We start from the raw sequence: 13,204 nt of genomic DNA, 5'->3' as shown, positions 1-13,204 counted from the left end.
ATGCGAAGAGCTGACTCATATGAGAAGACCCTGATGCTGGGAAAGATTGAAGGCAGGAGGAGAAGGGGATGACAGAGGATGAGATGGTTGGATGGAATCATCAACTCAATGGACATGGGTTTGGGTAAACTCTGGGAGTTGGTGACGGACAGGGAGGCCTGGCGCGCTGCAGTCCATGGGGTCGTGAAGAGTCAGACATGACTGGCAACTGAACTGAACTGAGGGTAGCCTTCTTCCTCATAGTCACACCACCGATGAACCACAGCACACTCACCATAGAGGTTTATGCAAGGGTGGACATTTGCCCTAGGTCGGGGGGAAGGGGCGAAGCTTAAGGGGGAAGAAGTAATAAGACACAAACCCTTGACTGTTTGCTCTGGTACATTCCACTCTAATTCACAAGCCAGGACAAAGACATTCATCAAAGTTCTGGTCACAGAACAAACCAGAGTCGTACAAGAAGAACTGCTGCCACCTCATGGCTAGTTCCAGTAAAAATATAAAGCCTGTGGTTTGTTTTTGTTAAGTTATATCCAAATCCTTTGTGACCCCATAGACCGTAGCCCGCCAGGCTCCTCTTTCCATGGGATTTCCCAAGTAAGAATACTGCAGTGGGTTGCCATCTCCTCCTAGAGTAACTTCCTGACCCAGGGATTGAATACACGACTCCAGCACTGGCAGGCAAATTGTTTCCCACAGAACAACCTGGGAAAGCAACAAGTGCTTAGGGGCTGTTAATATTAACAAGTCATAAGGGATATTAATGAAACATGTTCACAAAAATTAGCCCTGGGGAAAGTAATTGAAAAAGAATTCAAAAAAGCTTTCAAGAAACGAATTAAAGGAGGTAAATTTTACTCACAATGTTTAAAAAAAAAAAAAAAGGATAAGTCTGGATGCTCAACATCACTAATTACGAGAGAGAGGCAAATCAAACTATGTCAAGAAATAACCTCCAAGAAGTCACAATGGCCATCATCAAATTGTTACATTCAATAAACGTGGAGGGGCAAGGAAAAAATGAACTGTCCTTCTTTTTGGGAATATGAATGGGTAAGACTTAGAATGGAATGAATGTTCTCCTTTAAAAAAAGAAAATTTCAATGAGGGACACTTCCCGATAGTCCAGAGCTAAGACTCCATGCTCCCAATGCAGGCGGTCCAGGTTCCATCGATCCCTGGTCAGGGAGATAGATGCCACAACTAGGCAACTAAGAGTCTGCATTTGGTAAATAAAGATCCTGGGTACTGCAACTAAGACCCAGGTCAGCCAAACAAGTAAATAAATATGTATTTTTACAAAATACCACAAAAAGTTGAGCCAGTGATTAAACTCCTGGACATACATGCAAATAAACACCTGATGTTCAAAAGGAAACATACAAACAATGTTCACTGCATCATAATTTATGATATGATAGCCAAGAAGTGGAATCAATGGAAATGTCCAGAGAGAGACGGATGTGTCAATATGTGGTACTTATATATAATGAACAATGACTCGGACAAAAAAAAATGAATGAAAAACTGCCTTTTGCAACAACATGGATGGACCCAGAGTTGATCATACTAGGTGAAGGGTGTCAGGCATAGAACAAAAAGTGGCCTATGATTTCATGAGATGGTATCAACAAATTAATACAAACACAGCCATTTACAAAGCAGAAATCTATTCCAGGAATCAGACAATAAACTGATGCTTAACGAAGCAAAAAGCTAAGCGGAGAGATACATTAGGAGTACAGGAGTAATATATCAATTCTAATACATATAAATAATCAAGGAGGACCTAATCAACAAGGGAACACTACTCAAAATAATCTAAAAACCAAAAATTAAAAAAAATAACAAAGACTACTTCTATATAAATGTATAACAGAAACAGGATGCTAAACACTCAAAGAAACAACATATGAAATCAACTTTATTCCAATACAAACAAAACACCTGAAATTGAAAGAAGGAAAAAAAAAAGATAATGCCAAGGCTCTATACCTGAAGTCTTGGTGACCGGGGCTTGTGTCACGTCCCCGGAGCCTGAGCAGCCTGGGGCCCCCGAGGCTGGACTCTGGGCCAGCTGAGAGAGCTGGGGAGGACGTGTCTCTCCCGAGACCTGGAGTGTGGATGGGACCATGATCTCACGATCCAGGTGCACCCTCTGGGCTGGAAGAGCTTTGAAAAGTCACCTGGTGTGCAACTCTCACGCTGGTGGAATTCCCCACTGCAGCTTCCTCGCATGGAGCCCTCACCCCACCTAGGAAACACAGCATCCCCAGCGGAGCAGTCTGTCAGGGCTTGGCATCCGTCAGGGGTGGGAAACGTTCCGGGGAACAGTAAGGAGCACAAGCCCTCGGCTGTTTCTTCTCTCCCCGTCCACCCTCCTCTCCCACCCAGGAAAGCCACTTTCTTTTAAGGCTCTGCTTGCCGCCCAGTTCAGTTCAGTTCAGTTGCTCAGTCGTGTCCGACTCTTTGCGACCCCATGAACTGCAGCACGCCAGGCCTCCCTGTCCATCACCAACTCCTGGAGTTTACTCAAACTCATGTCTATCGAGTTGGTGATGCTATCCAGCCACCTCATCCTCTGTCGTCCCCTTCTCCTCCTGCCCCCAATCCCTCCCAGTATCAGGGTCTTTTCCAATGAGTCAACTCTTCACATGGGGTGGCCAAAGTACTGGAGTTTCAGCTTCAGCATCAGTCCTTCCAATGAACACTCAGGACTGATGTCCTTTAGGATGGACTGGTTGGATCTCCTTGCAGTCCAAGGGACTCTCAAGAGTCTTCTCCAACACCACAGTTCAAAAGCGTCAATTTCTGGACTCTCAGCTTTCTTCACAGTCCAACTCTCACATCCATACATGACCACTGGAAAAACCATAGCCTTTTAGACGGACCTTTGTTGGCAAAGTGATGTCTCTGCTTTTTAATATGCTATCTAGGTTGGTCATAACTTTCCTTCCAAGGAGCAAGCATCTTTTAATTTCATGGCTGTAATCACCATCTGCAGTGATTTTGGGGCCCCAAAAATAAAGTCTGACACTGTTTCCACTGTCTCCCCATCTATTTCCCATGAGGTGATGGGACCAGATGCCATGATCTTAGTTTTCTGAATGCTGAGCTTTAAGCCAACTTTTTCACTCTCCTCTTTCACTTTCATCAAGAGGCTTTTTAGTTCCTCTTCACTTTCTGCCATAAGGGTGGTGTCATCTGTGTATCTGAGGTTATTGATATTTCTCCCGGCAATCTTGATTCCAGCTCATGCTTCTTCCAGCCCAGCATTTCTCATGATGTACTCTACATATATGTTAAATAAGCAAGGTGACAATATACAACCTTGACGTACTCCTTTTCCTATTTGGAACCAGTCTGTTGTTCCATGTCCAGTTCTTTTTTTTTTTTTTCCCCATATCCAGTACTAACTGTTGCTTCCTGACCTGCTTACAGGTTTCTCAAGAGGCAGGTCAGGTGGTCTGGTATTCCCATCTCTTGAAGAATTTTCCACAGTTTATTGTGATCCACACAGTCAAAGGCTTTGACATAGTCAATAAAGCAGAAATACATGTTTTTCTGGAACTCTCTGGCTTTTTTGATGATCCAGCGGATGTTGGCAATTTGATCTCTGGTTCTTCTGCCTTTTATAAATCCAGCTTGAACATCTGGAAGTTCATGGTTCACGTATTGCTGAAGCCTGGCTTGGAGAATTTTGAGCATTACTTTACTAGCGTGTGAGGTGAGTGTAATTGTGTGGTAGTTTGAGCGTTCTTTGGCATTGCCTGTCTTTGGGATTGCAATGAAAACTGACCTTTTCCAGTCCTGTGGCCACTGCTGAGTTTTCCAAATTTGCTGGCATACTGAGTGCAGCACTTTCACGGCATCATCTTTCAGGATTTGAAATAGCTCAACTGGAATTCCATCACCTCCACTAGCTTTGTTTATAGTGATGCTTTCTAAGACCCACCTGACTTCACATTCCAGGATGTCTGGCTCTAGGTGAGCGATCACACCATTGTGATTATCTGGGTCGTGAAGATCTTTTTTGTACAGTTCTTCTGTGTATTCTTGCCACCTCTTCCTAATATCTTCTGCTTCTGTTAGGTCTATACCATTTCTGTCCTTTATCGAACCCATCTTTGCATGAAATGTTCCCTTGGTATCTCTAATTTTCTTGAAGAGATCTCTAGTCTTTCCCATTCTGTTGTTTTCCTCTACTTCTTTGCATTGAACCCTGAGGAAGGCTTTCTTATCTCTCCTGGCTATTCTTTGGAACTCTGCATTCAAATGGGAGTATCTTTCCTTTTCTCCTTTACTTTTCGCTTCTCTCCTTTTCAAAGCTATTTGTAAGGCCTCCTCAGACAACCATTTTGCCTTTTTGCATTTCTTTTCCATGGGGATGGTCTTGATCCCTGTCTCCCGTACAATGTCATGAACCTCTGTCCATAGTTCATCAGGCACTCTGTCTATCAGATCTAGTTCCTTAAATCTATTTCTCACTTCCACTGTATAGTCATAAGGGATTTGGTTTAGTCATACCTGAATGGTCTAGTGGTTTTCCCTACTTTCTTCAATTTAAGTCTGAATTTGGCAATAAGGAGTTCATGATCTGAGCCACAGTCAGCTCCCGGTCTTGTTTTTGCTGACTGTATAGAGCTTCTCCATCTTTGGCTGCAAAGAATATAATCAATTTGATTTCAGTATTGACCATCTGGTGATGTCCATGTGCAGAGTCTTCTCATGTGTTGTTGGAAGAGGGTGTTTGCTATGACCAGTGCATTCTCTTGGCAAAACTCTATTAGCCTTTGCCCTGCTTCATTCCGTACTCCAAGGCCAAATTTGCCTGTTACTCCAGGTGTTTCTTGACTTACTACTTTTGCATTCCAGTCCCCTATAATGAAAAGGACATCTTTTTTGGGTGTTAGTTCTAAAAGGTCTTGTAGGTCTTCATAGAACCGCTCAGCTTCTTCAGCATTACTGGCTGGGGCATAGGCTTGGATTACGGTAATATGAATGGTTTGCCGCCCAACCAGGGCCAAAAATGGAAACGTGCTGTCTCCTTGTGGACATGTCCTGTAACAACACCTTGAAAACCACTGCTTCTGGGCACTGGATACTCACAAGGGCTGGGGCCCTGGAAATGACACCCTACCTCCAGAAATGTCCTAGGGTTGGTAATCATAAACAGTTCAAAAAAGAACCCCATTCATGAAGCAAATTTCAAGAGGTGAGTGGTAGGTAGGCAGAATGAGTTCCTGCGGTGGTGATTTTGCTAGAGCACAAGAGAAGCAAGCATTAGGGAGAGGCGGATGGAAATCTCTACCAGATACCACTTCACAGCCATCAGAGAGGAGATCAGGAAAAATGCAACAGAGAAGCAAAGCGGAATAGGGCCTGGGGGAAAGGGACCCATCCAACGGTCGTTTGGGGAAGGGAAAAGCGCAGGAACCACGATGGCAAAGGTTTGAAGGTCGCACCCTCAGAGAAAATAAAGACAAATACAGACCAATCGCTACCGATGGGTCCTGCAATCACATTCCTGAAACTATATGCAAAGAAAAACCCTGATTCCCAAACAATGGGTGAAAACAACGAGCAAAACCAATGTTCACTACAGAATAATCTGCAGTCACCAAGACCGGCTGGCAACAAAAATGTCCATGGACAGATGGATGCGTCAGTGGCACCCAGATGCAATGGACTCTCACTCAGCCATAAACAGAAATGAATTAAATACTGCCTTTTGCAACCACACAGATGAACCTGGCGCTGATCATACTTAGTGAAGGACCTCAGTCACAGAATGACAAATAGCCTGTGATGTCACCTAGATAGGAGGTGGAAAACGGACAGAAACAGACCGGTTGACCTAAGAGAAAACAATGCCCAGACCCAGGAAAAAAAACACAAAACTGATGGTTACCAGTGGAAAAAGGTGGGGGGTGGTTAGGGATGAATTAGGAGTCTGGGATTGACAAATCCCCACTAGCATACAGAAAGCAGTCACGAGGACCAACTGTCCAGCATCAGGGACTCTGCTCAACCCTCTCTAACAACCTGTATGGAAAAAGAAACCTGAAATGAAATACATGGAGAGCAGTTAGGGTACCTAACACCCAAAAGAAGCACAACATTGAAAATGAACTCGATTCCAATTGAAAAAAAATATGTAAACTTTAAAGGAAGAGGGCACACACACACACGTGCGCGCACACACACACACATACGAACATACGCACACACGCGTGCACACACACACACACACACACACATGCCACGGCTCTTCCAGGAGCCCTCGGTGACCTGGGCTTGTGTCATAGCCCTGGAACCTGACCAGCCTTGAGCCCTGAGGCCTGGGAGACGGAAAATGGAGACCCAGAAAATGCCAGGGGAGGTAATTTTAAAAAATTAAAAATTAAAAAATAAATTAAAAATAAAAATAAAAAATTTAAAAAAATTCAAAACACAAGCACCTTTCAGAGAGCAAACGTCAAGAGGTGATTTTTTACACCCACTGTGTGTTTTCATTTTTTGCATAAAAACCATGGCTCTCCCTTATCAATTATTATGAGAAGGAAATCAAATCACAACCAGGTATTACCTCACACCAGTCAGAAAGCAGATCAACCACGGTGGACAAAGAATACATTCCAGGGAGGGTACGGAGGAGAGGGAGCCTTCCTTCACCGTTATTGGGAAGGTCAATTGCTAAGAGCCACAATGGAGAACGGGAGAAAGGGCCCCTTCAAAAATAAAAATACACCTACCACTTAAGCCTGTGATCACACTCCTGGGTGCTATGTGAAAAAAATAAAAATTAAAAACAAACAAGTAAAACCAACCTTCATTCAAAAAGACACACTCACCCAACCTGCATGCAGCATCATTCACAAGCGGAGACCTGGAAACAACAAAAAAATGTCCATCAACGATGGATGCCTCAAGAAGATCTGGCTCATTCATACACTGGGATATTACTCTGCCAAAATAAGGACTGAAATACTGCCTTTTACAGAAAAAACAGAAAAATGGATGGACCTGGAGTGGATCACACTAAGTGAAGGGCCACTGGCATAGAACCACAAGTACCTTTTGATGTCATTTAGAGATGGAATCCAGAGACTGAAACAAATGAACTCATTTAGGGAAGAAAAACCAATTTTTGGGACCAGAAACCAAACGGATGGCTATTGAAGCAGAAAGGTCAGGGAGAAGCACATATGAGGTGTTTAACAGTAATAGATATGCACTAATATATAGATAAATTATCAAAAAGGTCCCATTTGCACAGGCTGCTTACTCCACACACTCCAGAAATCTGTAAGGAGAAAGAAATCAACACAGAAAACTTTTATGTTTAGCATAACGGAATCAGGTGGCTGGAAACTGCCCCCCCCCCCCAAAAAAAACCCCACAACTTTGTAAATAAACTCTATTTAACCTAACATAACCCTTCAACCTAGAGAGAAGTGGGGTGGGGGAAAAAAAACCAGAAATATGAACACGATTTCCCTGAAGCCCCTTTGAGCAGGCTTGTGTCACCTCTCTGGGGCCTGAGCAGCCTGGGGCCCCCCAGCCTGGACTTTGGGCCAGCTGAGAGAGCCGGGGAGGACGGGTCAGCAAACAAGCCCCTCTGAATCCTGGAGTGTTTGGTCCCCTGTGACCGTGACCACTACCTCCTGATCCAGGCGCACCTCCTGAAAGCTCCATGAAACCTCCTGCATCCAAAGACCAGCGCACACTCTGGGCTGAAAGAGATTGGGGAAGTCACCTGGTGTGCAACTCTCACGCCGGTGGAATCCCGGCTGCAGCCTCCTTGCACGGAGCCGTCGCCCCACCTAGGAGCCACAGCGTCCTCAGCGGAGCCGTCTGCCAGGGCTTGGCGTGGGTCGGGGGTGGGAAACGTCCCGGGAAACAGCAAGGAGCACAAGCCCTCGGCTGTGTCTCCTCGCCCTGTCCACCCTCCTCTCCCACCAGACCTGGAAACGGAAACGTGCTGCCGCCTTGTGGACACGTCCTGTAACAACACCTTGAAAACTACTGCTTCTGGGCACCGGATACTCATAGGGGCTGGAGCCCTGGAAATGACCCCCTGCCTCCAGAAATGTCCAGAGCTGGTCATCAGAAACAGTTCAGTAAAGAACCCCCGTTCACGAAGCAAATTTAAAGAGGTGAACAGTAGGCAGAACGTGCTGCTGCGGTGGCGATTTTGCTTAAGCACAAGGAAAGCAATCATTAGGGAGAGGCAGATGGAAATCTCAACAAAATACCACTCAGATAGACAAGGAGAAGATGAAACCAGCAAGGAAGAACCCTGTAGACTATAGGTGATAGTGAAATAAAGCTCCAGGGGAAGATCTCTGCAGCGTGTCTAGAAAGCAATCAGCCCCGAAAGGAACGGGGGACACAGGACTCCGGGATGAATGTCCCCACGAAAAGCAAGAAACAGAGAAAACACCTGATGTGTCTGCCTACAAAGCAGGATGTTTTACAGATTTGCAAGAGAGTTTGAGGGTGAATTATTTACAGGTATACAAGACCTTCCAAAACTAACACCAAAAGAAGATGTCCTTTTCATCATAGGGAAATGGAATGCAAAAGTAGGAAGGCAGGAGATAGCTGGAGTAACAGGCAAATTTGGCCTTGGAGTACAAAATGAAGCAGGGCAAAGGCTAACAGAGTTTTGCCAAGAGAACGCACTGGTCATAGCAAACACCCTCTTCCAGCAACTCAAGAGACAACTCTACACATGGACGTCACCAGATGGTCAATAACAGAATCAGGGCTTCCCTAATAGCTCATTTGGTTAAGAATCTGCCTGCAATGCAGGAGACCCTGGTTTGATTCCTGGGTCGGGAAGATCTGCTGGAGAAGGGATAGGCCTCCCACTCCAGTATTCCTGGGCTTCCCTTGTGGTTCAGCTAGTGAAGAATCCGCCTGCAGTGCAGGAGACCTGGGTTCAATCCCTGGGTTGGGATATCCTCTGGAGAAGGGAAAGGCTACCCACTCCAGTATTCTGGCCTGAAGTCTATGGGGTTGCAAGGAGTTGGACACAACTGAGTGACTTTCATTTTTTTTCACTTTATATTCTTTGTAGCAGAAGATGGAAAAGCTCTATATGGTCAGCAAAAACAAGACCTGGAGCTGACTAAGGCTCAGATCATTAGTTCCTTATTGCAAAATTCAGACTTAAATTGAAGAAAGCAGGCCATTCAGGTATGACCTAAATCAAATCCCTTATGATTATATAGTAGAAATGACAAATACATTCAAGGGATTAGATCTGATAGACTGCCTGAAGAACTACTGATGGAGGTTCATAAGACTGTGTAAGAGGTGGTGACCAAAACCATCCCTAAGAAAAAGAAATGCAAGAAGGCAAAATGATTGTCTGAGGAGGTCTTACAAATAGCTGAGAAAAGAAGAGAAGTGAAAGGCAAAGGAGAAAGAGAAAGATATACCCATCTGAATGCAGAGTTTCAGAGAAAAGCAACAACACAAATGAAAGTCTTCTTAAGTGAACACCACAAAGAAATAGAGGAAAACAATTTTCTTTCAAAACAGAAAGGGAAAGACTAGAGAGCTCTTCAAGAAAATTAGATACCAAGGGAAACTTTTATGCAAAGATGGGCATGATAAAGGGCAAAAACGGTAAGGACTTAGAAGAAGCAGAAGAGATTAAGAGGAGGTGGCAAGAATACCCAGAAGAACTATACAAAAAAGGTCTTAATGACCTGGATAACAACCATGGAATGGTCACTCACCTAGAGCCAGACATCCTGGAGTATGAAGTCAAGTGGGCCTTAGGAAGCATTATTGTGAACAAAGGTAGTAGAACTGATGAAATTCCAACTGAGCTATCTCAAATCCTAAAAGGTGATGCTGGTAGAATGTACTCAATTAGCTGGCAAATTTGGAAAACTCAGCAGTGGCCACAAGACTGGAAAAGGTATTTTCATTCCAATACCAAAGAATGTGCAAACCACCACACAATTGCGCTCCTTTCACATTCTAGCAAGGTAATGCTCAAAATCTTTCAAGCTACGCTTCAACAGTATGTGTACTGAGAACTTTCAGATGTACAAGGTGGACTTAGAAAAGGCAGAGAAACCAGAGGTCAAATTGCCAACATCCACTGGGTCACAGAAAAAGCAAGAGAATTCCAAAAAAAACCATCTACTTCTGCTTCATTGACCACGCTAAGTAACAGCTTTGACTGTGTGGATCACAGCAAACTGTTGAAAATTCTTGAAAGAGATGGGAATACCAGACTACCTTACCTGCCTTCTGAAAAACCTGTATGCAGATCAAGAAGCAACTGGACATGGAACAATAAGCTGGTTCAAAATTGGGATAGGAGTACATTAAGGCTGTATTTTGTCACACTACTTATTTTACTTACATGCAGAATACATCATTAGAAACGCTGGGCTGGATGACAAGCTGGAATCAAGACTGTTGGGAGAAATATCACCAACCTCAGATAGGCAGATGACACCATCCTAATGGCAGAAAGTGAAGAGGAACTAAAGAGCCTCTTGATGAAGGTGAAAGAGGAGAGTGAAAAAGCTGGCTTAAAACTACACATTCAAAACACTAAGATCATGGCATCCAGTGTGATCACTTCATGGTAAATAGATGGGGGAAAAAATGGAAACACTGACAAACTGTACTTTCTTCGGCTCCAAAATCACTGCAGACAGCAATTGCAGCCATGAGATTAAAAGACGCCCCTTGGAAGAAAAGCTATGACCAAACTAGACAGTGTATTAGAATGCAGAGACATCACTTTGCCGACAAACGTCTGTATGGTCCAAGCTATGGTTTTGCCAGTAGTCAGGTATGGATGTGAGAGCTGGACCATAAAGAAGGCTGAGCACTGAAAAATTGATGTTTTTAAACTGGAGAAGACTCTTGAGAGTCCCTTGGACTGCAAAGAGATCAAACCAGTCAATCGTAAAGAAAATCAACCTTGAATATTCATTCAAAGGACTCATGCTGAAGCTGAAGCTCTAATACTTTCACCATGTGATGTGGAGAGCTGACTCATTGGAAAATACCCTGATGCTGGGAAAGACTGAGGGCAGGAGGAGGAGGCGGCAGAAGAGAGATGGTTGGATGGCATCATTGACTCAATGGATGTAAGTTTGAGCAAACTCTGGGAGACAGTGAAGGACAGGAAAGCCTGGCACGCTGCAGTCCATGGGGTCACAAAGAGTTGGACATGACTTAGTGACTGAACCACAACATAGAAACTAAGCAAGCAAACATAGAAACTAAACAAATGGACTGATTAACTCCAAGAAAAACAAAGTTGCACAGGAAAGTAAATTTCATAGTAGTATATCACAGCAATGCAGAAAGCCAGTTCCTTAATAAAGTAAATTTTGACTATTAACCTACAATTATGTAATAATTATGCATACATGCATGCTCAGTCACTTCAGTTGTGTCCTGACTCTTTGTGACCCCATGGACTGTAGCCTGTTAGGATCCTCTGTTCATGGGATTCTCCAGGCAAGAATACTGGAGTGACTTATCGTGCCCTCCTCCAGGGGATCCTCCTGCTTCAGGGATTGAACCCACATCTCCTGCATTGCAAATGGACAGATCGTAACCATCTGGGTGGATCACTGAACCATCTGGGAAGCCCATGTGATAACTATATGTGGAGCATAAGTGGGTGGTGGGGAAGAGAGAGATGGAAAGAAAGAATGTGTGAGAAAGAGAGTGTGTGTTTGTGTGTGAATGGAGTGCATGAGAGTAAAACATTCTCATTTTCCATAAAAGGATGACAAAAAGTGTACAAAATTGAAAACAAATCAACAAATAACAATCAAATGATATTACTTGTAAATATGGAGATAACCATCAGAAGAATCAGTGAAGGAGATGAAGGCAGTTGCTCTGGGAATTAGCTCAGACAAGCAGGAGTGTGCGGCAGGGGACCGCTGCTTTTTGGTAAAAACCTTGGTGCATCAGCTGGGTTTTAAAGTGTGCAGGCATTACTTTGAGAAAAGTAAAAATTAAAAATATCTCAATCTAAACCAAACATGGCAAAATCTGTTAACCTGAGTGGTGGGTATTCTGGGCATTCATGTTATTCCCTAATATTACATTTAAAATAATTCCTGTTTTTTAAAGTTTCCTTTCAGTTCTAGAAATACCATTAATTTGTTATTCGACATGAATTGCCCCATTATGTGGAAGAGAAGGAGCTTCAAAGAAGTTAACAGTCTTATCTTAAAGATTAAAAAAACATGAATCCTATAGTTAAAAACAATCTTATATCCAAATTACATTTTTCAAAGGAAAGGTTTTTTGACTTTTATTTTCAAAAAACTGAATATTTTTTTGAAAAGTGACGTGAAAGTTTTGTCTGCTATGTCAAAAGAAAAGTCCCAAGACACAATATGTTTAACAAGTGGGGAAAAACAAGCTTTGGAATAACGTGTATGAATACACTTATGTAAAATAAAACCAAATGAAAAAGACCAAACTGCTTCATACATGGAACAACAGACTGGTTCCAAATAGGAAAAGGAGTATGTCAAGGCTGTACATTGTCACCCTGCTTATTTAACTTCTATGCAGAGTACATCATGAGAAACGCTGGGCTGGAGGAAGCACAAGCTGGAATCAAGATTGCCGGGAGAAATATCGATAACCTCAGATATGCAGATGACACCACCCTTATGGCAGAAAATGAAGAAGAACTAAAGAGCCTCTTGATGAAGGTGAAAGAGGAGTGTGAGAAAGTTGCCTTAAAGCTCAACATTCAGAAAGCTAAGATCATGGCATCTGGTCCCATCACTTCATGGGAAATAGATGGGGAAACAGTGGCTGACTTTATTTTTTGGGGCTCCAAAATCACTGCAGATGGTGATTACAGCCATGAAATTAAAAGATGATTACTCCTTGAAAGAAAAGTTATGACCAACCCAGACAGCATATTAAAAAGCAGAGACATCACTTTGTCAACAAAGGTCCGTCTAGTCAAGGCTATGGTTTTTCCAGTAGTCATGTATGGATGTGAGAGTTGGATTATAAAGAAAGCTGAGCGCAGATGAATTGATTCTTCTGAACTGTGGTGTTGGAGAAGACTCTTGAGAGTCCCTTGGACTGCAAGGAGATCAAACCAGTCCATCCTAAAGGAGATCAGTCCTGGGTGTTCATTGGAAGGACTGATGTTGAAGCTGAAACTCCAAAACTTTGG

The sequence above is a fragment of the Cervus elaphus genome, chromosome 24, assembly GCF_910594005.1.
Source record: "Cervus elaphus chromosome 24, mCerEla1.1, whole genome shotgun sequence".
Taxonomy (NCBI): Eukaryota; Metazoa; Chordata; class Mammalia; order Artiodactyla; family Cervidae; genus Cervus; species Cervus elaphus.
Note: the sequence above shows the minus strand (reverse complement) of the source record.